The following is a 27,853-nucleotide window of genomic DNA, read 5'->3' on the forward strand; positions in this document are numbered from 1 at the left end:
GCACCAGCCTATAAAGAGTAATGCCCTAATAGTAAGGATTTAAGTTTTTTTTCTGTTATGTTTTGTAACTTAAAACTGTCGCCTTCAATAATATGCTTTTTTTCTCCTCTTTTTAAATGTAGTTAAATTACTTATATTCTGTAACATTAAGCATATACATTCATTTATTTTGAAACCAATGTTTAAACTTTTTGCATTTTACAGTGCTGAAACAATATCAACAAATTGAAGTAAATAAAATCAATTCTCTATTTTTTTATGTCGGGGAAAACTGATTGGATTTTATGAAAATCTGTTTCACATGGATGTACACTCTCTTTACATCAAAAAAAATTCTACACTAAAAAATATCATGCTAATAAATTTCAAAAGACAATCAATCTTTCCAGCCTGATTCTGTAGCTGTGAATGTATTAAAAGACTGTACTAGAATTGAACAGCCCAGACAATTTTTTTTATTACATGAGAAAAGTCTCATGAGTCTCAAAGGAAATGGCATTACTCCTTACCTTCAAAGACTTAATGGATAGAGATTAGCTTTCAGTTCATTATTAAAAGAAATTTTTCTCAATGTAAAACATATCTTTCAAACCTTTTAAGAAGTGTGGTAAGGGAATTAGTTCCAGAAATATTGTTCCAGATGTTTTAGGTCAGGATGACAACTATGATGGTGGTAGTAGGAGTCTGTCTTTTTCAAGCATATATCAGAAATGAAACTGAAGTCACGTGCCTTTATAAAAGAGAAAAGAAAAAAAAAAAAAACAGTCAACAAAATGCAATGGCTTTGTGTAATTCTCTGCCTACACTTCTGAAGTTTGATGTAAGGCAGTTTTGTGGAAGGCTTATTTTGACAATAACCTACCAAGGCAAACAAGATACCATTTATAGGAACAAAAACCAGTAGGTCTGGTTGAGGGTTCATCAAGCTCAATATTGCATCTGAAATACCTAAGGAAGAGCAAGCACAGGAAAAAGGAAATGTTATACATCTTCCTTCTCCCAGTCTATGGGTATCTTTCAGGCGGTTTCCTGGGACTGATATGGTTGGCTAGTAGCCCACTGTATATCTCTCAAGTACATGTTTAGTTTCTTCTTAGGCTCCACTAAACATATTGCAGCCTCAGAAGTGAGTTCCTAGTTTACAGCATGATAATCTGGTGTAATACTGCAAATTAGCTCAGGAGAAACTTCTCCGTAAAGTTCTTTCCTTGTGTTTCTGCATTGCTCTCTCTCCTCAGAAAAGTGCTCAGCCTTCCTGCCACCAAGGGCTTATGGTAACATCTCCCTTGGTCTCTATCTTATCTCGGGATATCAGCTTTCTCGCAGTTTCTTTCAAAAATGATGGTAACTTGAAGGGGAAAATGCATCTGAGTATATGTGTCATTGCAGCAGCCTCCTCCTTGTTTCCTAGCACTAATCCAAGTTTCAGTCCTATTCCCGTCAGCACAGCTGTCTTTTCCCTTTCCCTGTGCATAGCTGTAAGAATGGATCCATAATTTACTGAACTGCTATCCTCAAGTTACTCTTGCAAAATACTTTCCAGTGAATCCATATCTTTCCTCTTATGCAGGTAACCACTGTCCTTCTTCAACTTCATCTCCTGCCCCATGCTATTCATGTCATATCTCAAATTATCTCATAAACTAATTATACACAATGCCACATAAGGATGGAACTAAATTCTGTTGCTAATTTTTGTAAAGAAATTACAGGTGTGGACTGAGAAAAGACAATATCCTTGTGATCAGGCACAATGTCTCATTCATCTTGGTTGTGGAAGACACAGAAACTTCAGTGTGGATTTTCTACAGTCTAGCTATGTATGCTTATTCTTTCCTTAAAAAGTTTTAGCAACAGTAAATAGCAAAACTGAATTCAGAAATGGTAAAAACGTATTAACAAAAATCCTATCAAGCTATAGGTGAAAATTCAGAAGCAAGAAACATTTTTTTTTCATTCTTCAAATCCCTTTTAAAGTTTTGCTTATATCTTTAGGATAATAAAAAATAAATATAAGGATAATTGGCAAGTAGATGCCAGTTTCCTCCTTCAAGATTGTTCAAGAACTCCTAAGATATGTAAAAAAAAAAAAAGTTTGAAGTACAGTTATGTGTGAATGGTGAAGTAGAAGAAACCTGTAATTGTATTTCTTGAAAAAAATTATTAAAATGTGTATAATTGGCTCTGAAGTTATTTGTTTCATGCCTATGTATCTTGGAATGTCAGATTAAGATAGTAAAAAATGTCTAGTGGACAACAGAGGCTCTTAGTTTTTTCTTCAAATTTCTTCAAAATGCAGGCCAAACCTGTGTGTCCAAATTTAATAATATACATCTTAGCAAAACTAAGGACTACCTGGACATAGTCTCCAAAATTTGGCTTATGATGTTTAGAAAGTCATTGTACTGTTGTTGACAAAAAAAAGGTTTTAGGCTCATCATTTTATTGTGTGATATTATAACTACATAGATGGTGCAAAATAGTCATAGAATGAGCCCACAAAAATACAGTAACATTTGAATTTCTACACTAAACCATTCCAGACATAAGATGTTCCAAAGACAAAAGATAACATTTTTTCCAGGATGAAAAAGAAGAAGCATATGCATTTTGAAAATGACTTGTTTGATTTCCAGATCAACAGAAAACACATAAAAGAAATGTAAACAGATGTTATTTTGCAACAGTTACATTATGGATGCAAATCTGTGGAAAAAAATAGATGGAAAACCACATTTGTCATGGAGAAATGAATTAAGATTACAACTGTCTTAAAAGTAAATCCTGTTTTTTAACATATTTTTCTTCATGAGTTGAAGACTTTCAACCTTGCTTTCTACAGATCCATGGACAAGACATGATAAATTATCCATACACAGTACAGATATGTATTTTATATTTTCATTTCACTGCTGTATTGTATAGCATTATTTTCTGACTCAGAGGATAGCCAAACCCTTTGACTAGGTCTCTTCTGGGCTGCTGTCAAAAGTACTGACAAGCCTTACATATATATTTACGTATACATCACCCTTAAATTCGTTGTAATTTTATTCAGGACATATGTTCTGCAGAAACATGAAAAATGAATAAAAACATCTAAAAATATGCTATAACTTTACAAGGTGGGGGTGTACCTAAAGGAGATAAGGAATGTATAATACTGAAACTCAAGATTTGGAAGAGAGTAGGATGCTAACAGCTTTTTACAGGAAAAGAATATTTCATTTTCTGGTAGAAAGCAGGAAAAGTATATCTAAGTTTCAAGTGAGAATGAATGACTGAATAATGTAAATTTTAACCTATACCTAAAGGTCAGAACCCTGAGAAAAATGTATTCTGACTCTGTATTTTCCCCTATTCTACCACCTTTTGCCCCCTCCTTTGTCAGAGATGAACCTGGGCTATCACTGTAAGGAAAAAGTAGAAATTAGAGGTATGAAAGACAGAATTATTTACTTGTTAGGACCATAGCTGAGTAGTTAAGCCATTGCTCTTCAGGTTCTTATTAAAACACTTACAGAGTCATAATTCCAAATGGTTCATAGTCGCACCTTGACAGAGCTATGGGGAAACTATTAGAGGTCTTAGACTGACTTAATATGCACTGAGGGCAAGGTCTTCCCAAGGCTTAAGCTGAAAGGTTTTCAAAAGTGCTGCTTTACAAATGGTCTGGGGATACAGGGCATTTTAAAATCATATCTGAAAAGAATTTCAAAACAGACAAAGCACTGTGTTAAAGCGTGAATTATGTATCATCCTCCTACGTACTTCAGCCATTCCTAAGCTTGTCTTCCCCTCCCTTGCTCCCTCCATCTCCCAGCCCAGACAAAACTATAGTGTGACTCTCAGATTTCAGAAACGTACCGAGACAGGTTATACTTCTGTCATCTCACGTTTCTGACATCCTATTTGTGAAAAGAGACTAAATTGATCCATTAAACATGTAACAATGGGAATGAGAGAAAGGAGCTGCCATGTGGATGCAGTTCAGGACCAGGAAGTGCCCCAAGGAGAAAGGCTTGCCTGACCTGGGAAGCTATTTTGGATTAAAGAAGGGTGTGTGAATTTTACTGAGAGTGTGAATCCAGGCTAGAATGAAGCAAATTTACTCACGAGCAAGAATATCTATTATCACAATTGCTCCAGAATAGCTGCTCTTTACCAAGTCCCATTCAGTATCTGAAAAATAGTACTGCCAACATTTGACTGTTTTTAAAGGTCAAAGGCTGGTGATCATTCAGGACTAACAGACTGACTTAAAGTGAACTTTCTGACACTTTATGCTAGTGCATCATTTTTAAATCAGTGTGGCTCACTGGAGTTATTTCTAATTTAAACAAGCGTACCAAAAAAAGTAATCATATCTTACAATTCTAAATCCTTTTTAAAATGTAAATGTGTTTTACTGTAGAAACACATGTCATTTTGGGGTGTGTTCACAGAATTTCATTTCTTTAGTAAAGATGGCAAAATTAAACCATGCTTAGAGCCATATATAGAAAGATAATTTTTTTTCCCAGATTTCACTATTTTGATGTTTACTTTCAGGTCAATCCCTCATTATTTTTAAATAGCCCATAAAAGGGAATGGAAGCCAGGCTCTGGCCCAACGGCATCAACGGGGTACAGCAGAGCCAGAAAATCTGGACGCTCAAGAAGCTGGTCAGATATATTCATAGATCTTACCAGACACCATCATGTCACCTGGAACCCAGGGAGCTCTAGTCAGTTTCACTGTTGGGAGACCTACAGAGGACATTGGTGCTTGGGGCAGATATGCTGTAAAAAGAGAAATATCAAAAGTCAAGAGCTGGTTTCATTCAAGCTTTTTCTGGATTTTATTTCTATTTGATTCAGATATGTGAAATAACTTTTTTTTTTTTAACAACCTTGGCATTTTCTAATAAAAAGTGGATTTCTTAAAGAATCTCCACCTCGTACTATGCACAGTGATCTAGTTCTTTCACTACTTCCTGTCAAAACTGGTTACAAATCTAAAGTTTAGAAGTCACTTGATATTTTTTACTGCATTATGTTTTACAATGAGATCCTATCAGTTTTTCTGGAGAACTATTTCTAGGTGTGAAAGAGCAGTTTAATAAACTCTTGTTGGAGTAGACCACCTGCGCACTCTAATATCAAGCATACTGGTGGTTTTGGTGCTGTAGATACCTATCCACAAGCAAACTTCTAACAGAAACCAGATCTTTATTTTGCAGAAATGGTGGAAAAGAAGACTGGGCTTTAGAAACAGAAAGGTTTCTACTGGTGTTGAACATACAGGGTTTAAGAGATAAGAAGAAAGTGAAATGGAAGAAACCCAATTTCCAGATCAATTCTGACCCTTTCCAAGTGGAAATACCATATAGTATTAATAATGTACCATAATTTCAAATGCCCATCTGCTTGATGGCAATTGTAAGTTTATTACTTAGCTGTTCAAAGTGATGCCTAGTTGGTTTACTTTCTAGTTGACATTGTAAATCGGTTCCCTGAGAAACTACTGATTGTTAGAAATTTCTCAGTTCTTATACTGGCTTCCTTGCTAATTCGCTTTGTGAGCTTGGACAGGTCAGTAATTTTCTCAAGAGGTTAGTCTATACAGCAAACTGACAGCGTAGTGCACAGATACACAGCTTTTTTTTAATAGAGTTAGTTCAGGTGTGAAGAAGGGTCTACGCATGGCAGTCCAGTGCTCTTCTGTGTGGACTGATTCACCTTGCAAGAGAGTTAGTGTGTAGGCATACCCCAGCTTCATTCGTTTCTTGATCCAGACAAGTGGACTGATAACGCACACTAAGCTACCTCAGAGGGTCCAGAGACAGTGCTACGCTGTGAAACAGAGGGGGACGGCAAGCATGTGTTCTTATTTCTGTAGTCCTTTAGGAGTACTTGGGACTCATCCCACAGCAAATGGCATATTTTACATTTGGGGACATTTCCAACTGATTTGGGCCAAGTTTTTTTTTAATGTACTCAGATTACTTCCTTCCTGTATCTATTATTTTTCCTTTGCGTTGTAATCCTCGGGATCCCGCATCTCTGACAGTACACCATTGCCTCCAGAAATAAGGCAGCAATTTTTATCTGTTCTCTACTACCCTACCTGAGAACACAGTGTCTTTTGAGGATGATACTGTGTTTTCTTTACTAGCTCTATAATCAACAGTGTTGCCACTGCTTATTAGAACTCTTGATTTATAGAAAAAATGTGATAATGGAATAAGCCTTTTTTAATTTTGATTGTCTGATTTTATGCTTCATTGTTCTCGTATTGCCTTGAGACTCAAACGTATTTCAATGTGCAACTTAATACCAAACAATACTAATAACTGTGAGGCTATCTTTTAATCTGTCTCCTCTGAAAATTTCATGTGTTATGCTCTTTTATACTACTTAGTCAATAAAAATTTCATACGCCATAAAAGATAGAGGTGTGGGCTATGGGCGGAGGATAATCAATTGTTCTGGAGTAGAGCTGGACTAAGAATTGGATTGAAAGTTTGCTGGTCAAATAAATGGTCCGTAAAATAATATCAGTCTTTCTTTAAAAAAACCCACCTATTATTGACTTAAGGTAAATGTCTTACTGAGGCTTTTTTACCCAGATAAAATTCTAAGTGCTTCATATTAAAAATATCAAAACAATACATTTGGAATGTTTGGATATTTGTTCCCATTCCCTCTGGGTTTTTTGGCTGAAGTAGCCGAAATTCAACTGGGATTACAATCTGCAGTCATCCTGAACATGCCCTTTTCTGTTTAAAAACAAACGTATTATAACAACAAGAGCAACAAAATATCTGAGGAAAAAAAACACCCACTCAAGTATTCTTCTGAATGAATTGACAAGCGTATTGAGACCATGACCCCAATCCAGCCAAGCACTGAAGTACATACTCATCTTTATTTTGTGTCCTCTTTCCATTTCCTTTACTGAGTGGTAGATTTAATATTAGCCCAGGCAATCCCATAATCTAAGAATGGCAGTACTATAAACTTCTAGCAAGATCATAAACAAGTGAAAAAAATGGTAATTGTCACTCCTGGATGAATGAAGACTCCTCTGAGAGTATAAATGAGTGTTTTTACAAAAGTCTGTGTTTATTGGTGCCTGACCCATATTAATTCTCTCCTGTTTTTCTTCTTTCATGGACAGTTTCATAGGAATCTGACATGACGGAGAGAAACAACTTTTGCTTTGCTCCAAGTGCCAGCAGAGCACTAATTCCCTGCTATTACAAGGGTGACCCTGTGGAAGTGTTATACTTTATTCATCTCAGGCTAACCATAAACCAGGTGGAATAATGTAATTTTTCCTTCTCAAACATTTTGATTAAACCTTGGGGATGTTAGAATTTATATTCAAAGCCATGGTAGAGTTCAGATCTTTCTGAATGATGAGTTTTTCTCCTCCCTGTTCACTGCTTTCTTCAGTGTTCAGAAAGCATGAACACCTGATTTTCAAAAAAAGTACCAAGGTCCCCAAAAGTAGATCTGACATACCTTATGAAACTTATTATTTTTAATGTTATTATTACTATTATTATTATTTAATTTTTAATTTTAAAACATTATTTTTTAATTAGCTTTTTAACAGATATTAACTTCTGGTCTCCCAGGTGCCTCTTCCCCATTCAAAGTAGAGAGTCTCCCACTAGCACGGTGGTAAAATTGGTTTTGAAAACAAAGAACCCGATCTGATTCTAAGTGTAAAACAGAGAAGGAGGACTATAAACAAAAATAAGCCTCTTTTAAGAAGTCTGGCATTAAACTGTAATTTTCACATATTACTATTTTTTATTAAAGCTGTGTTCAGAAAGACATCTTCCTATACATTCCTTGGGTGTACTGTAGATTTATATTTATATAACCATTTATAACAACAGTCAGTCAGAGGATACTTTGTTTAATAGCATAGCTTTAAATTATATGCTAGTTTCTGCAGCAGCTCACCAACAGAAGCGTGATTCATACTGGAAAAGCAGCGGTAGCAGAAGGAGAAGATTAAGAGCACGTCTAAACTACCAGCCACTCTGGGTGGCTGGGTTTTTGTAGGGGAAGACCCCAGAAGGCTCTGGGAGAGCCCTTTTCCTCCATGACTATTGCATAAGAGATGTACAGATATACGTGCTCTAATTTGTCTTTAAATGTATAAGCATAGCCCACTCAGTATGCCCTTTTTCTTTAGCAAATTAAAAATTGGTGAGCAGAGTAGAAGCAGAAGAGGAACAATCAGCGGAGGACCAGGCCGGTTGGTGGGGACAATCTTTGCTGTGCAGTTAGAACTTAATTAAATCTATTTGGATTCTGTAAGCTTCTTTGAATAAAAATGTGTGGAAAGTGGTTAAAATCTTACAGAATTACAGATTTCTGTGTGTGCCTACACTTAAAGAGGAAATTTGCTTTTTTTGGTTTTGGGCAAAATTATGAAATGAAAAGCTGTCCAGGGCTCTTTTTGTTTTTGTTAACCTTCTTAAATAGGTACTATGTATAAGAACACATGCCACAAGTATATATGTAAAATATATACATACAGACATGTAAAATATGTAGTGAGAAAAATAAATTTGCCTAAATTATTATGCATAGTAACCTATATGCCCTTGCATTTATACGCAGTCCTACAACTTAGTTATGCAGATTGTGGTGGCTTTTTGCTGGGCTGTGGCTTCTTGAGGAAGATCCAGTTTTTATTAGTTTTCTTCAGGGGTGTTATATACATTTTCAAAATGAGTAACCATCTACCCACACCCTTAGCTTGAGTATTGTTTTGTCTAATAACTGGTAAGTAATTTTTTGTTGTTGTTGCTCTGGGCATTTGTTTTAAACTTAGAAGAGAAGTGAGGAAATGTCATGAAAGAGACACAATTTGTGCAAAGATTGATTAATGGTTAAGCGGCAAATGCTCATTTCATCTAGTTGTTAGCATGCTGTATTGCGATTATTCTGAGAGTGAAGTGGGCACAGTAAGAGCCAGCCTGAAATCACGGTAGCAAGCCAGCTCTTCCCAGCGCATCCTGATTTTGTTTCTTCTTAGAGAAACTTTAAGTTATGGAAAACTGCTGTTGATTAGACAGGTACATGTCCCACAGGTTAAGAATATGATTAAGCCACTCTTCTTTGACATTCAGATACTACCACCTTATTTTGGTACTGTTAAATCCTGAAAATACATTCCCTGAATACATCTTCTCTGAAAAAAAGATTTTACCACAAGCACCCGTATATGTCATCATATAGAAGGTGCCTTCATGGCTTCATGGACTTACTGCAGCTTGGAAAATCCTGCTAGGCACACTGGGTTAACATTTCAGATGTCTGTGTTGCTGAATCTTTGCTGCTATTTTTACTCATGCTACCTAAATGCAAATGTAACTACTTCTGCTTTTAGATCGAAAGCTCATTTCACATGTGTCAATGGACAGCTTTCAGAAGGTAACAATGCATTTTAATTTTTTCTCACTCCATTTAGATTTGAACTGAAAAACTGGAAGCAGATATTATGTATCCATTACAGTACAAACACTAATCACCCGTGCATTAGGGTTTTCTTCATTCTTTTTAAAATTAGTTCCTTTCGATAAGAAAATTATTCAGCTTCAAAATAAAATTAATAAATCCTATAGTGAGTGTTATAAAAATATTAGTTTAACATTTATCTGTCCTGTTCCAAGAAAGAACAGCTTCAAAGATCTATAAATCTTAATCCTTACAATATTATCCACCACATTTCTCTTTGGTATTTGTGTCAAAATAAGATACAGCTGTAACTTGGTGGAGTCAATCCAACAACAAAACAAAAGTCATTTTCAAAGACACCTTTTCTGCTCAGCCTTTACTGCCCACCTGCTGTTTAATGACAACAGCAAAGTTAGGCAAGAAAGATACCTCACAGCCAACAGCACCGATGTAAACCGGTGTCAGACAAGTGGGTAAAAGTGTGGAGACAGGGCTGAAAACTCAAGGTAATTCCCTCTAGAAAGTGGCAGTGCAATGGAGGGGAGATGTTAAAACAGTCATTGGCATCGTGAGAGAGTGGCAGGTGTCAAAGAAGGGTGCTTAATAGAGTCTCAGGGACCCAGCCGGGGGTGTGATTCGTGTTTGCAGGTTATAGAAGTTGAGTTTAGTGCAGGTGACCACCTGGCAGCTGCGGCTTGTGGTCTCGGTGGCACGGGGGTGTCTGAGGTAGCTCGGGTTCAGACACAGGACCTCAACAAAAGGGTGAGAAAAAACTTTTCCTCCCTACTGGAAACTTACATTTCAACGCGTCATCATGTCTTACCAATGTGAGAGGGTGAGCAGTGCTTTCTGCCTCACCACATCTGCAGCCTTGAAGGGCTTTGGTGGGAACTAGCACAGATTTGCTGGAGGAGTGCCTTCTCTCTCACTTTAGCTCAAGGGACAGAACTGTCAAGGGAAATGGTTGGCTTGCTTTTTTCAGAAAACTAAATTTTATAGGCAAATGCAGACTAACAATCAGGTGAGAAGCATTACCTTACATCGTACTAGAATAGTTTTACGGTAGAATAGTTTTACAGTAGAATAGTTTTACTAGAATAGTTTTACAGTTCCTGAGACTGGGCGAGCTTAAATAAGCCTGAAGGGGCATTAGTAAATTTAAGGACAGCAACCACATTTTCAAACTGGAAAAAACCTCCCCCTGAAGTTGCAGCTCCAACTAGGCAATTAGGCCCCAAGAAACAGTCAATTACTACCTTGTCTGTTATCTTGGGGATAAAGATTTATGTGCTGAAATAGCACATAGCATAGCGTGCTGACACTAAGTAGTCACAGCAAGTCTATAAATGCATTTTTCCCATTGCAGAGGGGTAAGGAGAACCCAGCTCTGAGGGGGTTCACTCAATGAAGAAGAATTTACATCTGTGGCTGTCTGACCAGAGCCAATAGTAAAGGATTTGTCTTCACCGTGTCCCCGCGTCCTTCCCAGGAGGAGAAATACAGGGACAGCTTAATGCTTTCCTTCTCGAAGCGTGAGGCAAAGGAACGTTATCTCAGAAGGGATCTGCAAGGAGCCTTCATTCATCCAAAGTGCAGTTAGAGCTGTAGCAGCAGTGTTTGATTCTCAGGGTAAAGGTTGAGCTTGTAAAATCCTTCATGTTAAGGCACTGAGAGTTCTTTGTAAGCATCTATGCATATTAGACCATTATTTCTCGATATCCTCAGAGAGCATGCCCTGGTTAACCAGGACAGCTGTTCAGCATATTGATGGGTGAATTTATTCGTCAGGGTGACAAATTTGCAAGTGGGGCACAAGATAAACCTAGTGGCTAACAGAAGCCCCTCCCAGAGATCTCTGGAGGCAATGGAGTTCAGGAGAGGCTATGGATGATCTCTTTGCTTTCTGCAGCAAGAGAGCTGAATAAGCACAATCAGCGGTCAGGCTTCAGACATATTCCAGTTATCTGTATGTATTACCGCATTTAGGGGTAAAACAAACAAACAACACATATGTAATGAAATTGAGGAGATTATATGCTTGCTAGAAAGTGTTTATTCTCTAGGCCAATCAATTGTGCCATTGTCACCATGATTGGTGACTTAGTAGCTTGCAGACCTGGAGCAGCTGAAGTAGACAGTGTCCATTTATGAAACTTCACGTGGGTGGCAAGGACATGATCCTGTGTACAGTGATGACCTTACTCCTTAATGTGAATCTACTAGGGTGCCTAGATGAAGTGTTGAGGCAAGAGGAGCAGCTAGCAGCCCTCCAGTAAAGGGTGCAGCTAAGAGACTGCCCAGCTGATGGGAGAGCAGACAGGCATGCCCAGCCTGTACTACCTGGTCAGCTGCAGCTTTTATGTCCAGCCTAAATTACAGTACATAAAGGTCGTCTGGGATTTCACAGCAAAAAACTGTGACTAAGGCATTACTAGAATAGGGGATATTAGTCAGATCTAGCCATTTCCTTACCAAGAAAACAGAAGGGAAGGCTTCATTATTTGAGACAAGCTTATCCTACTTTCTTACCTTTTTTCTGTTTATTTCTCTCCCTTCAATACCATGCTTTTTGTGAACCATTTGGCTCTTCTTTGACATTTTCTACTTAGGAGGAATAGTTCACTGTGCATCCAGGCAGTGTTGATATAACCGGAGGTTTATTAATGGTCCCTAAACTGAACCTGCAGAAAGTTTTTTCATACTGGAGCTAGTGATGAAACTGTATCACAGATAGTAATTAGTTTGTGCAGATTATAGGGAGTTAAGTTTGGCCACTGCCTCAGTCCTTTGGGACTTTCATTCCCTGATGGGGCTGATGGATAGAAAATTGTATCAACTTTGGTTCCTGTCCCACTGTCCCATTGCAACTGAATAACCATTGTAAAGTTCTCATTAGTGGTACCTCAGAAAAGACCAGAAAGATCTTGAGGGAAGATGTGGGGGATTTTTACCTTCCCCCCTCCCCCGAAAAGGTCATCAGTTTCAGATTGTTAAAATAATTTACTAGAAACCAGCTGGTCAACCTGAAGGCTGGCAAGTACCTAGTGATGAGTCTATATTACCCAGACTTGATTAATAGTGGAGACTCTGAAAATACAACCTTCACCACCTTTCTTAAACTTCTGTTAACATGTTTAGAAATATATTAGTTTATCTCTCTAAGCAAGTCTCTGACATCTGTCAAAAGTGGCAGATTCCTGGCTCTATAATAAAATGACAGTATCCCAATCAAAATAGGAAGATAGCTATATTACAAACACAGTTGTTTCACAGAGTGATTAGTTCCTCCCTACAAATTTATGTAATTGTATTACATTCAGAATCTGCCATTATTTGCTTACTTTGACATTAACATGATAGGAAAGTCAAGATCATTTTCATATACTATAATCCTTTGTCCTTCTCTTTGCTTTTCTGCCCAAAAGATGAAATATCAGAAATACTGTCTTTTTGGAGTAATATTCATTGCTTTGACCTGCCTGCAGTCCTTACTGTAGTTGGCTTTATAGAAGCAATACTTCCTTGCAGTGACAAAGAGGCCATTTCAGAAAAGTGTGGGGCGAGCTGATGAAAGAATTGCAGCAAGCACAGAGTGCTTTACGTTCTCTGAAAAGTGGTATGATGTTGTATTTCCACTTATCTTGCTGAGCAAATAATGAAAGTCACTCACTTTTCTCTGCAATATCTTTTAACAAACTCTCCTATCTGTGTAGTTACAGTGCAATAGTATCCAAGATAGTAAAGATCTTTTTCAAATGGAAAAGGGGAGCTTGTGTTATAAAATAAAAGTGTTCCTTTTTTTGAGATCTGAAAAAGGATGCCTTCGGAAAGGTGTATTTTCTATATTAATCTGGTCCTTGTGATATATATCAGTGGGTGACTAGTTCTAAATCTGAAAAGAATAGATTTAGCTTTCCTAGGAATTAAAGATACTCAGATACATTTCCTTTCAAAAAGAAATATTAAAAAGAGATTTTCACATCTTCCAGAAAAGCCATTATCAGTCAGGTAAATGTGCGTTTAAACAAGGTTGATTAGTGTTAATAGAAAAAGTGAAAAGAATCTTGACACGAGATAAACTGGGAACCTGATGCCATGGTAGACCTAAGAAGAGACTACCCAAAGGATGGTTAGCTATTTTTGAATAAGCTGGTTTTGAACTAAAGGTCCTTGTCTTTCTCTTGTGTTTTGTGCTTTATCAAAAACCTCAGTCTTGATGTAACTCAAAGGGAGAGGGTGGCGGGAAGAGCTGAAATCTTAGGCTCTTATGGGAAGGAAAAATAATCTTTAACATTTCCCTAACTGCTTAATTTACAAACTTTATTCTTCAGAAAATCCCTTTTATTCCTACATGTTGCAGCATTTTGTCATCAGTCAGCAACCTGTCATGTTTTCTATAGTTTAACTGACTTAAAGGACCTAGAGGTGCCATAAGTCATTGTTAAGGTTTAACCTCTGCCGGCAACTAAGCACCCCACAGCCACTCGCTCACTCCCCCCTGGTGGGATGGGGGAGATAATCAGAAGGGTAAAAGTGAGAAAACTCGTGGGTTGAGATAAAGACAGTTTAATAGGTAAAGCAAAAGCTGCACACGCAAGCAAAGCAAAACAAGGAATTCATTCACTACTTCCCATGGGCAGGCAGGTGTTCAGCCATCTCCAGGAAAGCAGGGCTCCATCACGCGTAACGGTTACTTGGGAAGACAAACACCATCACTCCGAACGTCCCCCCTCTTCCTTCTTCTTCCCCCAGATTTATATACTGAGCATGACATCACACGGTATGGAATGTCCCTGTGGCCAGTTTGGGTCAGCTGTCCTGGCTGTGCCCCCTCCCAGCTCCTTGTGCACCTCCAGCCTGCTCAGTCGGTAGAGCATGGGAAGCTGAAAAGTCCTTGACTAGTGTAAACACTAACTAGCAACAACTAAAACATTGATGTGTTATCAACTGTGTTCTCCTCCTAAATCCAAACCACAGCACTGTACCAGCTACTAGGAAGGAAATTAACTCTATCCCTGCTGAAACCAGGACAGTGATGTTGTCCGATATTTATATACAAGGGAGTAGAAGGTGAGCAATTGATTGTGGGTCATTCATACAAATAATGTAGTTGATCCTCTGTTGACTGAGGAAGGCTATGAAGACTAAGTAGGATACCTGTGTATATACTTCACCCACCAAGAAGACAAAGGCATGTAATTCAGGAGAAAAGGTGTTCCTATACGGAGCACTTCCAAGCTAAAAGACAAAGCCTGTGACTTATAGAGTGAAGGATGTATTGAAGGGCCTTAGAAGGATTTCAGACATGTCTGTGGATAAGGAAGAGTTATGTGCAGTTTTAATTTGGCATTTTGAGCTTTCTGAATTAAAATCTCTAGATTTGACCTTTTGAAAGAGAACTTGACTGCATGACACTGCCAGCGAGTGTGAAGGCTATGTCACTTTTGTCCGGAACAAGAAGATAGGCATTGTAATAACAAAATCTTTGTTGTGCTCGAAACCCAGCTCAGGCAAAGTGGAGTGCAGGAGAGTACAGGATGGTATCTCTCAGACCCATCAGTAGTGGCCCAGCTCTATTATATATAAAATGAAGACAAAACACTAGCAGAGAGTTTAGTGAAGGAAATCTATTCATTATTACGCCTTTCTCTATTCTGTGTGTCTTTTCCATTGTTTTAGAGGGAGAAGGTAGTGGAAGGAAAGGAGAGCAGGAAATATGTCAGAATTCTCCAGCAAGGATTTTTCCATGCAGGAATACATATAATTATTGGGTGACATTGTCTTTGAGACATAAATTATAATTGCATATTAATCAACAGGATGTGAATTGTCCCTTGATAGTTAAATTTTATTTCAATTATAAGATTTGGTTTGGATCAGAAACAAAATTTCTTGGCCTGAGTGTCAGGTAACTACACTAAGAATTTGAATTTCGTTTTCTCTGGCAGCCTCCTTTTTGCAAGAAGTGAGCCTGCATTTCCATTTTCTCGTGGCCCATAGCAAGAACTGCAAAGTGATTGCTCGGTGCTCTGCCTCAGAGATGCAGTACTGGAATTTCATGTGGTCAGATCCAGTCTGAAAACATGACAGGAAGGTCATAGCAACTCTAATTTAGCAAGTTCTTATAAAATGCATAGGTAAATGTTGTCTCAACTATTAGAAAGGGAAAAGGTAAATTGATCCTGGTGAGGCATCCTTTGAAAAATTGTCAGCACTTGGCGTGTCAGTGTTCAGTTATGTTGAGGACAACTTCCGAAACAATTTCTCACAGAAATGCTGCTAGACATCTCAGCAGGGGCAAGGGCACATCATTAAACCCCCTGCCATTGAAATACAAGTGACCTGTGCTGGTCACTGTGCATGAGAGGAGATGTGACAGAGACAGAAAAGCCCAAATGTCTGCAGTTGTCCCTAAGAAGAGTAGATATGTCTACGGGGGTGTTTGAACCAAGGTGTTTACAGAGTCTCTGTCTCAGAGCTTTTCTGACCCCACCTGGAGGGAGCTCTGGAGCTGGCATGTACTTATAGCTTAGGGGAAAATTCAGGAAAAGAAATCCTTCCTGATAGATTTAGCCTGGAAGATCATTTTAATCCAGGTGAATTTAGCCGGCAATGTATAAGATGTTGCAAAGCCCTCTACTTTCAGGTATAGGTTTTTGTAAACTACTGTGGTATTTAAAACATCCTCTTTCATTGTATTACCAAAGTCTGCAATGCCTTACTGTGCTAGATACAATGAAAATGCTGATTACACAAAAATATAACAGAAAATCAGATTATACTGAATATTAATTTTCTTTTATGCAGGTGACAAGTATCTGTCCTGCATTAAGTATGCTGTGCAGCCCTTTCAGAGACAGACTGACAAGGATTATTTGTACCAGGTATTATGATGGCTGTGCCCTTCGGAATCCACTTCACAGAAAATCAGTAATAAAAGTGTGAATTCATGAGTTTCCTCCCTTGATGGTTACAGTTCCAGGAGATTTCCCTTCAGCCTTTCTTTTTCTATAGACGTCCACAGCGGTCAGCCCAAACATTTTCCCTTCTGTGCTCTCAGGCACGACATCCTTTTTACTAGGTCTCAGTTAAATTAGGAGCAACTTTGAGACCAATCTCCAGATCTCGCTCTTCCATTTGCTATTAGCCATAGAGACTGTCTAAACATCACCACTGTCTGAAGGCCTGACTTTTAGACAAAGTCGGATGAGATAGGCCTTACCCTTGGACAAAAAGATGGCAACAGAAGAGAAATGGTGAGGCGGGAGAAGGGCATTTAATTTTAGAAGACAACAACTTTTTTATTTACTTTAATAAAAGATACTTCATATATCATAACTTCTCAACTGATAAAACTTCAGTGGGATGTAAGATGACCTCTATGGTTTTTGCCCTAAAAGTAATCTCTGGGTTTTTTAACTAAAAATATTGAATGAGCATGTCTGTAAGTCTGTGCTTATTTTTCCCTATAAACTGGAATGTATTTACTGAATGGGACACTACATCCAAAGTACACTTACCCAAATATTGCTGTCCAGGAGAAAAGCAGTGCACTCATTCTCCCTCTGCCACATCAGGGCACAGCACTAGTCCTGCATTTGTCATGGATTAGCAAGAATAACAGTGATACAGATGAAAGTGAAAAATACACTGAGACGGTATCAATATGTTGTTACTAGGGCAGTAACATTGCACAGAAAAGACAAGAAAGAATCAAAATCCAAATAAAGAGTTTATTTTTTAGGCTTATAAATGCCATTGATGAGCTTAGTGCCCTCATTAACACTGGTGGAAGGCAATAGCATTAGACACTATTATTTACCAAGCCAGTTTTCTTTCAGAATGAATAGCACAAAATTGAACTTGTATTAAAATTATGCATGAGTGAAGTTAAAGCAGCGCTGCACGGCACAGGTAAGTCAGAAGTAGTACTGTTATTAACTAAAATGTATTTTAAATATTTCTACATGGTAACACTTGTTTCATCATTTCTAAGCATGTGTATAAAGTAGGGTAAAATTCACAAACACCTTCTCCATCTCATTGCTTAAAGAGCGACAAAATGAAGTATTCTCATTCTAAAAGGCATCATTTACTATTCAGTTTTGTCTGCTTGATTCACAGCATAATGAATCTTCAGTCCAGCTATTATGTAGAGTACATGGGATGACAAGGACATATTTTGCTAGGGCAGAATTGCATCCAGTGAAACCTGGGATCGTTGCTGGTGGACGCCCTTCCAGGCAAGCAGGGGGTGCGAACACAGAGGGGAACAGTGCCTGTCTGCTCCACCACCACCTCCCTGGGGGCTTCCAGCTGCACACGATGTCAGGCTCAAAATCTGTTTGAGAGCTGTCATCAATAGTTCCCTGGTTTCTAAACCTGGAGCACCAGGCTGGAAACTGAATTCTGCCACTTAAGCAAAGAAGCAGAGAAACTTGGTTAGAATTGAACAAGTTCTCATCTGTCTCACATCACGGTGCCTGCCAAAATATGAGATTCTTCTTCTGTTGAATTTCTAGGCCATGTTTCATTCTGGCTGTTATTTTATATGAGAGTCTTCACTTCTTTCTATCATCAGCTTTGTCTTCTAGGTTTTGAAAGCCAAAAAAAAAAAAGGTTTATCTGACCCTGTAGATAAAGAGACAAAACTATGTGAACTAAGACTGCTGAAGCAAAGAGCATAATAAATTGGTTTAAGAGGAAAATAAATGTCTTTATGGAGAAAGAGTTGATCGGCGAAGATGACGGCAAAATGGGAAAGCCAAGGAGCAATAAACTATAGGAAATTCAGTAGTGTTTCTCAACAACTTCTTGTGCCCTTATGTTAACCTAATATGTAGAAATTAACATAGAAAAGCATTCTTTTCTGGTATTTATGTCTTTGTTTTCCAGTTCCAATAGTATTTTGATTCCTATTAATGAAATAGCAATTGATAAAGCATTTCACAGGGACAACATTTAAACTTGAAGACAGAAAAACGAAGCAGTCTTACCTGAAGATGCTCAAAGCTGAAATCACCTCTAAATGACTGACGTTCAGTGGAAAGAGGTTCAGAAACAACATGTTCTCTGGCCTTGAATCTTTGCTGAACAATGACACCAACATCAACAGTCTCTACTATAAATCAAATGTTTTGTTGTTCACAACACCAAGGAATAAATAAGTATTGACAATTCTGATTTTATGCCACTTTTAGCAGAACAAGCTGCTTTCTTTCCATGATGAACTATGGAACAAAATGCTAGCATTATGGCCTTCCAACAAGGCTTGTAAGGCTGGAGTAAAGGAAAATGGTATATCACAATGATTGATTGCTACACAGTGATTTTCCTATTAGTAGAAGAAGAGACAATCTTTAGTGCGAGAACAAATTTCACAATTATAATCCCTTCTTACTACTATCCTTTACTGACCAAACAAAAAGGGGAAAAAATGAAATGGTTCTATGAGAATCTTAGAGTAGGAAAAGAGGAGATTTGGGCAAAGAAAGCAAGGAGATTAGTTTTCTGAAAGACAAACAGACATTTCAAAAATGTATTCTGGGTAAAAGGATCCAGTACTCACCTGATCTAAGACCAAAGTGTATCTGGAAATGTTGAGGAACCTAAGACAGGAAAATGAGAGTGAATGTCTATTCTTTCTAGTTGCATACATGCTTTTCCTCTGCTAAGTAGGTGATTGACTACAAGAGCTCCAAACAAGAGGGTATTTGTATTTCCACTATTAGGTGCTTCTGAAATGGAGGGAAAGTATGTTCCCAGAGTGCTTGTAAAGCTGCCACATGGGGAAAGGTTTTGAAATTGTTTGAAAGTCTGGGTCTGGTCCTCTAGGGAAGCCATGTTGCAAAATCCCCTTTGCATTATGAGGGTACAGAGGTAGCGTCTGCACCTGGCATCCATTCAGATCAAGGAAAATGTAAGAACATATGGGCTTAATATCACAGGATTCAAAAGAGCAGCTCTGCAGGTATCCACCTGGGGTATACAATATGTTTGTTATATAAGATAATTACATGAAAAGAAATCATTAGAAAATGATTAAAGTTGCAAACTAAAAATCAGAGTTATTAATTTCTCTATGATTTTGCTATTGGGCTCATGATTGTTCTATAGATGTGGATGCTTCTATTTTTTACATTATCTTTGTCAACACAGAAAAGACCTTAAGGATACATCCTAAAGGACACAGACTAAAGCACCTGGTAAGAGGGAGGAACAAAATAAATTAGGATGCTGTATAGGCATTCTTGATGTTTTTCCCTAGCTAGGAACATTCTCTACAAGAGACATTGTAAACGGCATGTCAGAGTTGAAGGTGTCTAAATTGGTCTGAGCTCCTGAGTGAAGGCTGCATATATTTTTATTGACAGATGCAGAGACCTCAAAGGATTTTCAGCCTCCTTGTACTTGGAGGTGCAGTCTTTTAGAAATGTCACCTGTGCAGATGATTTTTAGATGTGGGTTTTTAGTTACCTTTCTCAAAGATGTTACTCTGTGGTAGAAGTAACAAAAGAGAAGACACTTACTAGATGATTAAGCAGAAGTCCACACTTCTGCACCATTCTGGTAGGGTTTTTCAGAGGGTGTGTATAACCTCCAGTGTAAACTGCAGGGTCAGTACTACCTTTGGAGATATGTACATGAGGTCTCATATGACAAGCAAACAGCCAAGACTTCTTGAGGTAAAAGGCCTTCAAAGGCAGATATAAAAAGAGAAGCTGAAGACTCCGTGAATTTAAAGACAATAGAAGGCAAAGGTGTTAGTCCTGAGCACTAGCCTGCCAAGTGAAAAAATTGGCTCGATTTGTTAACTCTCCGTTACACAAATGTGAAACTGAAACACTAAATGACTTATCTTAGGTCCCATTGGGAATTCAGACCCAGCAGGGATTTCAGTCTGTTTTTCTCATCTGGGCTCAAAGACAGCTTGCTCCCCCTTCCTCTGGATATCCCATCTGAGTCTTCTCTGAAGTAAGACAAGTCATTCAACATTGAAGCATTTAAATCTAAACCACCATTGTCTCTTCACTTTTTTCAAGTGTTTTCTCATCGTACTACTTTCTATCACTTATCCTATGGATCTAATCTATCCAAAATCTACAGCCACAGTCAGTTTTTTGACTGTAATAAATCACTTAAGCAAAAATAGGTTTGAATGGAGAATTCATTGTTTCACAGACATGAATTTATACAAACATGTAGATTTTTCCAGGAATGAAACTGAACCTGCACCATAAACTCACACTGTAGCTGATTATTTCTAGCTTTCAGAATAATTTTAAAATTGTGCTACTTATTACAATTGGAAGTAATGAAACCTCACAAGAGAGGCCTAATTTCCTGGATGAGTTGGCTGAATTTTGAGTTTTGCACATAAGAGAGGCCAATTATGTTGTCAGATGAAAATCACGTGAAGCTGGATGGTTTGTTTTGTGGGGAGAGGAAATTTTCCCAAATAGGACAGTTTTTCACAGACTTTTTCTGATTATTTTCCTGTTTTTCATTAGTGAACTACTGATTTATTCAACTCAGAAATTAAAAGCAAAACTCAAGGAGTTAAATCCTGGCTTCACTGAAGACAGTGTGACTTTTATTCCTCAAATGAATATCACAGTGAACCACCCCTCACCCCTAATTAATTACATTAACATTTGGAAAAAAAAAAATGGAGATTTTGCCTCTGTTTGCCCAAGCAAACCGGAAAGTTGCATGTTTAAATATGGTTGTTCCTATGAAATACAGAAAAACTGTTTTGGAAACTTTCCCATCAAAGCAGCTGTGTCCTTTTAACTTGGATCTGACTAAGGACCCTGCAAGAACTGAATATAAAGCCATTAAAAGGAGCTTTCAAAATTGCTTGGGCAGACTTAACTTTTTTTAAATGTCAAGGCATTAGCTTTTTGGTAAAAATACCTTATTTAAAAATGAAGTTAATCTATAAAGTATTTTGATAGTCAATGATAAAACTCTTTTCAGCCCTTGAATCTTAACAAATACCTCTTAATAATTACCATGTATTCTTCTATCACTGCTTTATTTTCTGTTTTGCTTTGTCATTTGTTTTAGTGAGAGTTAGATAAAATATTATATTTATATTATAAATGAATTATAAAATATTATATAAATATTATATAAATATATATATAAATATATATATAAATATATATATTATATAAAACACTACTGGTGTCAGTTCTATTGCTAATGTCGGTTTTGGAAAACTAGCCACTGGAGTTGACAGAAAATTTTCATTTGAAGCACTCTGTCTTTAAACAGATTTTTTCAAGGGTAGGGATCACTCCAGCTACCTCAGATAGGTGGATTAGGCCATTTAAAAGGTTGTGTTCACTTAAATGTTGTATTCAAATGTTCAACTGCTACTCCAAGAGATCTTGCAAGTCTTATGTTAGTTATACCTGTTATCTGAACAAATGTCCTAGTTACCCCAAGTATCATCAATATCTGGCACCAGAAAACTGCCTCGATGGCTGCTGTTTGTTTGGGGAGCTGCTGTTTTTATTAATAAAATTTTATGGACTTCATGTTTTTGTTTTTCCACTGAAATTTCTCAGAATCAATGTAGTAAAACAGGAAAAAGTACAGATATGAGTAATAAGATTACCACAATCTTATGATGTGGGAATGCTTCTATATTAAGGATCATTCACTTGAAACTTCTGCTTGGAAAAAATGTCAGAGATCTAAGAAATTATACAGTTGTGAATGGTGTGGAAAATGTAGATAAAGAATGATTATTTATTTTTTTTCTTAAACTGAGTGTTATGATTGGGTACCAGACTGAAAACAAAAGGGAAGCCTTTTTTTTTCCCCACAAGAGAGCCTATTTTTACGGGAAATTTTTAGGCACCACAAGTGTAAATAGGATCAAAAGAAGAATTACTTAAATTCGTCAAGGGTAGATTCAGCTGTGGCTATTATCTATAACAATTTTAATTCAAATTCTAGGTCAGGAAATTTCTAGATCACTGATTGCTGAACAGATAAAATAAGTCAAAAATCTCTTTATTATTTGTTCTTATACTCTAATCTTACATTTCTAGACACTCCCAGACCAATGGCTTGCTGCACCTATGATTTGACCTGTTTTTCTTGGTGGAGTGATCTGTCAACCAGGAATTGTGCTAAGAGGTAAATTATGATCCTTATGGGAAATGGTGTGGTGGTGGTGGAGATGATACTACTTGGCTGGGTTGGGTATACAAACAAGTCTCCTTCACTTGCCATGTGTAGTCTACCTGATACTGTGTGTGATGGCTGGTGAACACACATGACACAATTCTCCATATGCTTTGTTTCAAACATACCTGACAAATTTACCTATTGAGTGTAAAACACTGAAAATGTTTGCTCTATTGCAATAGCATCATGTCATATGGTAGCGTTCCTCTTAAGAGTTAGTCTACATTATGCCTCCTTGTGTATGTATTCCACTTGTGTTAGACCATTGTTTGAAATGATAAATATATCTCACCTCAAAATTGAGCATGGACTCATCTTCTTGAACATTGCTTTGCCTCTTTCTGTACCACAGCTGGAGTTGTAAATGATCTGGCGCATTTCCATTGCCTAACAGACTGAAACTGGAGTGGCAATGCCGCTAGCAACTAATCATATGCAAAACTGTAAGCAGTAATAATCCACAGCAAAATAAATTAAAATCAATAGCAAATATTTTCAGGGTATGTTCTGCATGAATTTCTAACTATTCCCATTGAAACTTAAATTTCAAAGAACAAGTTCTGAGAGTAAAATTGAAGAGAAATAGGAAAAAAATAGCATAGATACAGATTGTCTCCACTGTTATTCTAGATTTTTGGTTTTCCAGTCAACTATTTCTGTGAACAGTTACAGAGAGCTGTTAAGAAATGTTCTTCCCTGAAACACAGATATGCAGAACCCTTGCCAACGACTCCAAGTGATTAATACTCATGGGACTATTTCATAAGCAAAGGCAAATTATGAACTATTTTGCTGGTTTACCACAGTTTTCCTCAAAGTTCTCTTTTCAGATCTTAGCCTTCTGTCTTTGTAGAAGAAAAGTCTATTCTTTGAAGGAAACTGACTCCAAATGCTGTTAAGTTCAGGTCTTCTCAGCTGTGCTATACTGGCAAATATGATTAGCCTTATTTTTCATATAGCCTTTTGAGAAGTAGCCTTACTGCTCTTTTCCATTTATTTAGGGATTTTAAAGATCAATTACTTACAGTTCAAATGTTGTAAAATTGCATAGCGTGCTTTATTCTTTAAAACTTTCCATTCGTTTTTGCTATATTTATAAAACAATCTTGAGGTTTAAATATTTGGACCCAGATTGAGTAAGAGGTTAAAGGTTAAATGTTAAATTCATTGCAGTAAACTGACAAAAATTCCCATTAATTTCAGAGAGAGTTTTGACCCAAAACATTTATATACTTTGGGCAGGATTCATTAAGGGTCTACAAGTTAGGCAAGATAGGCCAAATGAGTCATCTCAGCATGTTCATGCTTCCTACGTGAACTACAGGGGAGAACAACTCTTGATATGATTGATCTGACACTGAGAGTTTCCCAGATAAGGAAAAGGACGCCAGTCTAGAAATGCCTCCCTCTCTCCTCTAACAATGCAGGATTTCTAGACAACGGCCTTAAACTAGATGCCTGTTTTTAGAGATCTAAATTCAGAAGAAATGAATTCAGAAGAAATAAATACCACTCAATGTTAAACATTTCATATCTTTAAATTTAAGCAAAATTAGTCCTCCTTAAGGTCAGGGATCTCATGGAATCAAACCTTTCTTAATCTCTATGCGTATTTACTCTTGAATTTTAGGCTGAAGGGGGAGGAGAGTTGGGTTTTTTTCTTACCTTCCAGGGTTATCAGTCATCAGATTCATTCATTCATTAAAGGACCAACAATTATACCATCTAGCAAACACTAGTTACTAACTGATTTGAAGGAAAACTGCTATGAGAATACGTGTATAGAGCTACAAGGCACCTTCAGACAAAAAAGCACCACTTGTGTCACTGAAAGCTTGCAGGTATGTGAGCCAAAAAGGCAAGAAGCGAAGACAGAAGAAGGCAGAAAAGAGGGCATGGATGAGGAAAGTTACAGCAAAGAAATGTGTGTTAATTTACAGCACACCTGTTATTTCAAAAGAATCAGCTAGAGGATTTCACATGCTTGCCCTACGAAAAAGCAGGTAGGCTGCTTCTCACAGCAAGGGGCAAACTACCTTGCATTTATCAGAGCTAGAAAACATGCAGAAACATACATTTCTACTATGGTAAGGCTCTGAGGTTGTTTATGCACTAAAATGTTCCTGCTTGCTTTTCCTTGTACACAGGAAAAAAGAAGAAACCTAACAATCATTTCTTTGGAGCTGTAGTCAATCCAACTAGCTTAAAAAAGGACAGTATGCCAGTTGATAGTATATCATTGAAATAATAGTTTAAACTGTTTCTTCTTGGGTTTGTAATGGTGGGATGTCTTCTGGGACACATTTTCCTTCCAGGAAAGTGATGGGCAGCAGGCAATCTATTGATCGGAAGCTGAGTCTAAGGAAGAACCAAAAAAGAGGTGAGAATGGACTAAGGGAAAGGAAAAGCAAACAGCAGAGGTCCTGCCCCGAGCTCAGCGTGGCTCAGGGAGCTTCCCCATGCTGCAGCAACTAACTGACCTTGCTCCTGACCACGCGGTTGCCTCCAGTGAAGATGAATAAAACAGAGGAGCCTGAGCCAGGGAGGTGCTCTCACTTAAATGAGGTGAAGGGGGCCGGATACAGGTCCCATAGCAAAGAGACCCTGCAGCTCCTCTCAGAGCCTCTGTTTGTCACCAGAGTGTGGCCAGATGCTTGGGTGATGACTGTTTTAAGGTACGCAGCCAGTGAGATTTCTCTAACACTGCTCCAAAGGTGGTGGTTAAAACCTCAGCGACAAACAGAATATGATTGCTTTCTTGATTATGGTAATAAAAAACTTGAAATTTAAAAGTTTCAATTTGCTTTGACATTGATTTAAACCACTTGTTACCACACTGGATGGACTGCAAACACCTTAAGAGACAGAGATTATTTTCCCTGTATATAAATCTTATAAATCTTAGGAAGCAGTATAGACTCTACATTAAAAAACAAAACTAAAATTAACCTCCAAAATTAAGAAAGAAAAAATAATATTCTGTATAATTTGCAGAACGGGATTCTACATTTTTATTGGAAATATATTTTTCAGGTCCCTTTTCCTAGACACTGCATAGGTGCTATAGAAAACGATAAGGTAGATGGATAGCTTCTCAGTATCTTTTTTCTGTGTAATGAATAGTGGTTATAGTGTTTTTATGCAGATTTCAATTAGTTTTACGAAGAGCCATTGTTCTGTTGATATTAAAAAGGAAAAATAAGCTGTCTAATCTCATCCTGTGTAAGGAAATTACTCTTATTTTACTAAATTGCATGCATGTACAATGTGTTTAATTCAGAAAAAGAGATGTCTTAATAGTATAATACATATTCCATTTGGATTAGATGCAACCAGCTGCCAGAGGAGTAACAGTGATTGAGAGACTAATAGGATAGAGAGGATAATACTCTTTAGTGCCTTTCTTATGGATTCCACAAATCCTCTTGATATCTTCATGTGAGAAGAAGTGTACATGATGTTCCAGGCTCTAGCAGAAATTGTTGTACAAACTGAGTGTTGACCTGTGCCTGACTTCTGAACTGCAGGAAGGCTTTACTTCATTTTCATACTTTAAAAGTATTTATCGTGTTTATAATCTTAGATGGGTTGGAAGGACTTTGTCACCCTTAATAATCAGCAAGTTTCAGTTCTACCTCTAAAGTTTTATTCATAGACATTGACATAAATAAGATGTCCCCCCAAATCCTGATAAAGACAGATACATTTTGTTTTTGATGTTCTATGATATTCTAAGAAATGCACAGTAGAAATTATATAGAATTCTATACATCTCTTCTTATCTGTATTTCAGCAGAATCATTTGTATACATTGATGAGATCCCCCTGAGCCTTCTCTTCTCCAGGCTGAAAAGTCCCACCTCTCTCACCCTTTCCTCATAGAAGAGATCCTCCAGTCCCTTAAACACCCTCGTGGCCCTTTGCTGGACTCTCTCCAGTAGCTCCATATCTCTCTTGTGCTGAGAAGCCCAGACCTGGGCACAGCATGCCAGGTGTGGCCTCACCAGTGCTAAGTAGAGGGGAAGGATCACCTCCCTCGACCTGCTGGCAACACTCCTCCTAATGCAGCCCAGGATACCATTAGTCGTCTTTGCCGCTTAACACAAAGATAATCAAGAGCCTTACTTCTAGCTGTTTGATCAACCCTTGATAAATGCTTGGACTATGCTGCTTTTACTTTTATTCTTTTATTTATGTTTCAGGGAAAAGGAAGTCATGGCATTGCAAAGAACATAAAGCAGGGATTTAGATTGTTTTAAGATTCCTTGGATGAGAACGGACATCACTCAAGTCATTTTCCTGTCCCCTTTGTGGTTCTTTCCAATATTTCACCCCAGGAGTGAAGCACTAAATAGGCAAAGAAGGGCTTTTATAAAGTCTTCAATTATTGTTTGCTGCTGGATGCATGTAGATAAATGAAATGCAAAGTAGGTAGAGCACATCCACAAGCCCTGTCACTCTTCTGCAGATCTGGGAATTGCAATGATGTCTCAACCGTTCAGTCACTGTCATGTTGTTTGTAGAAGCTAAAAGCCACAGTAAATTCACATGGTAGAAGTCTGTAGCTTGTGTATAAATGAAATGTCAATTGGTAGTCAAGATTCATTAGAAGAGTTGGTAACTACATGTTTTTTACGTACCTCCAGTTCATTTTTAATGATAAAAGCATGCTATCTGCTTATTCTATTAATGCAATAAAATTATAAGTCATTTGTACTGGCAACTCACATATAGGTTTTAATAAGGTAATTTGTTAAGGAATATTTTTGAAATATTAGAAATATTAGAGTTCTCAAGGTGCAACAGAACAGTAAGAAACAAAGCTTTTGGCTTTTTCTCAAGCAAGGCTGTTATACTTTGTTACAAAGGAATTGCCATCAAATGATGTACTATGTGTTCATTCTGCTGTTCACTATAATTATGACCACAATTAAACCTCAAAAATTGTTACTGTCAGTTTAGGATGTATGAAGCTGAAAAGACAGTTGCAGTTTGCACTGCAACAAATTTTATTATTATTAAAGACTGGGTAATCATAGCCAGCTGCAGTTGATCAATCTGGAACTCACACATTTAGGAACACGTCACTGAGCTGATCCTCTTAACTTTGGTGGGTTTTTTTTCAGTTAAATTCTAGTCATCTCTGTGGAAAGAGCAATCTTAAATATCTTTTCTCCTTCACTGC

The sequence above is a fragment of the Aptenodytes patagonicus genome, chromosome 3 (assembly GCF_965638725.1).
Source record: "Aptenodytes patagonicus chromosome 3, bAptPat1.pri.cur, whole genome shotgun sequence".
Lineage (NCBI taxonomy): Eukaryota > Metazoa > Chordata > Aves > Sphenisciformes > Spheniscidae > Aptenodytes > Aptenodytes patagonicus.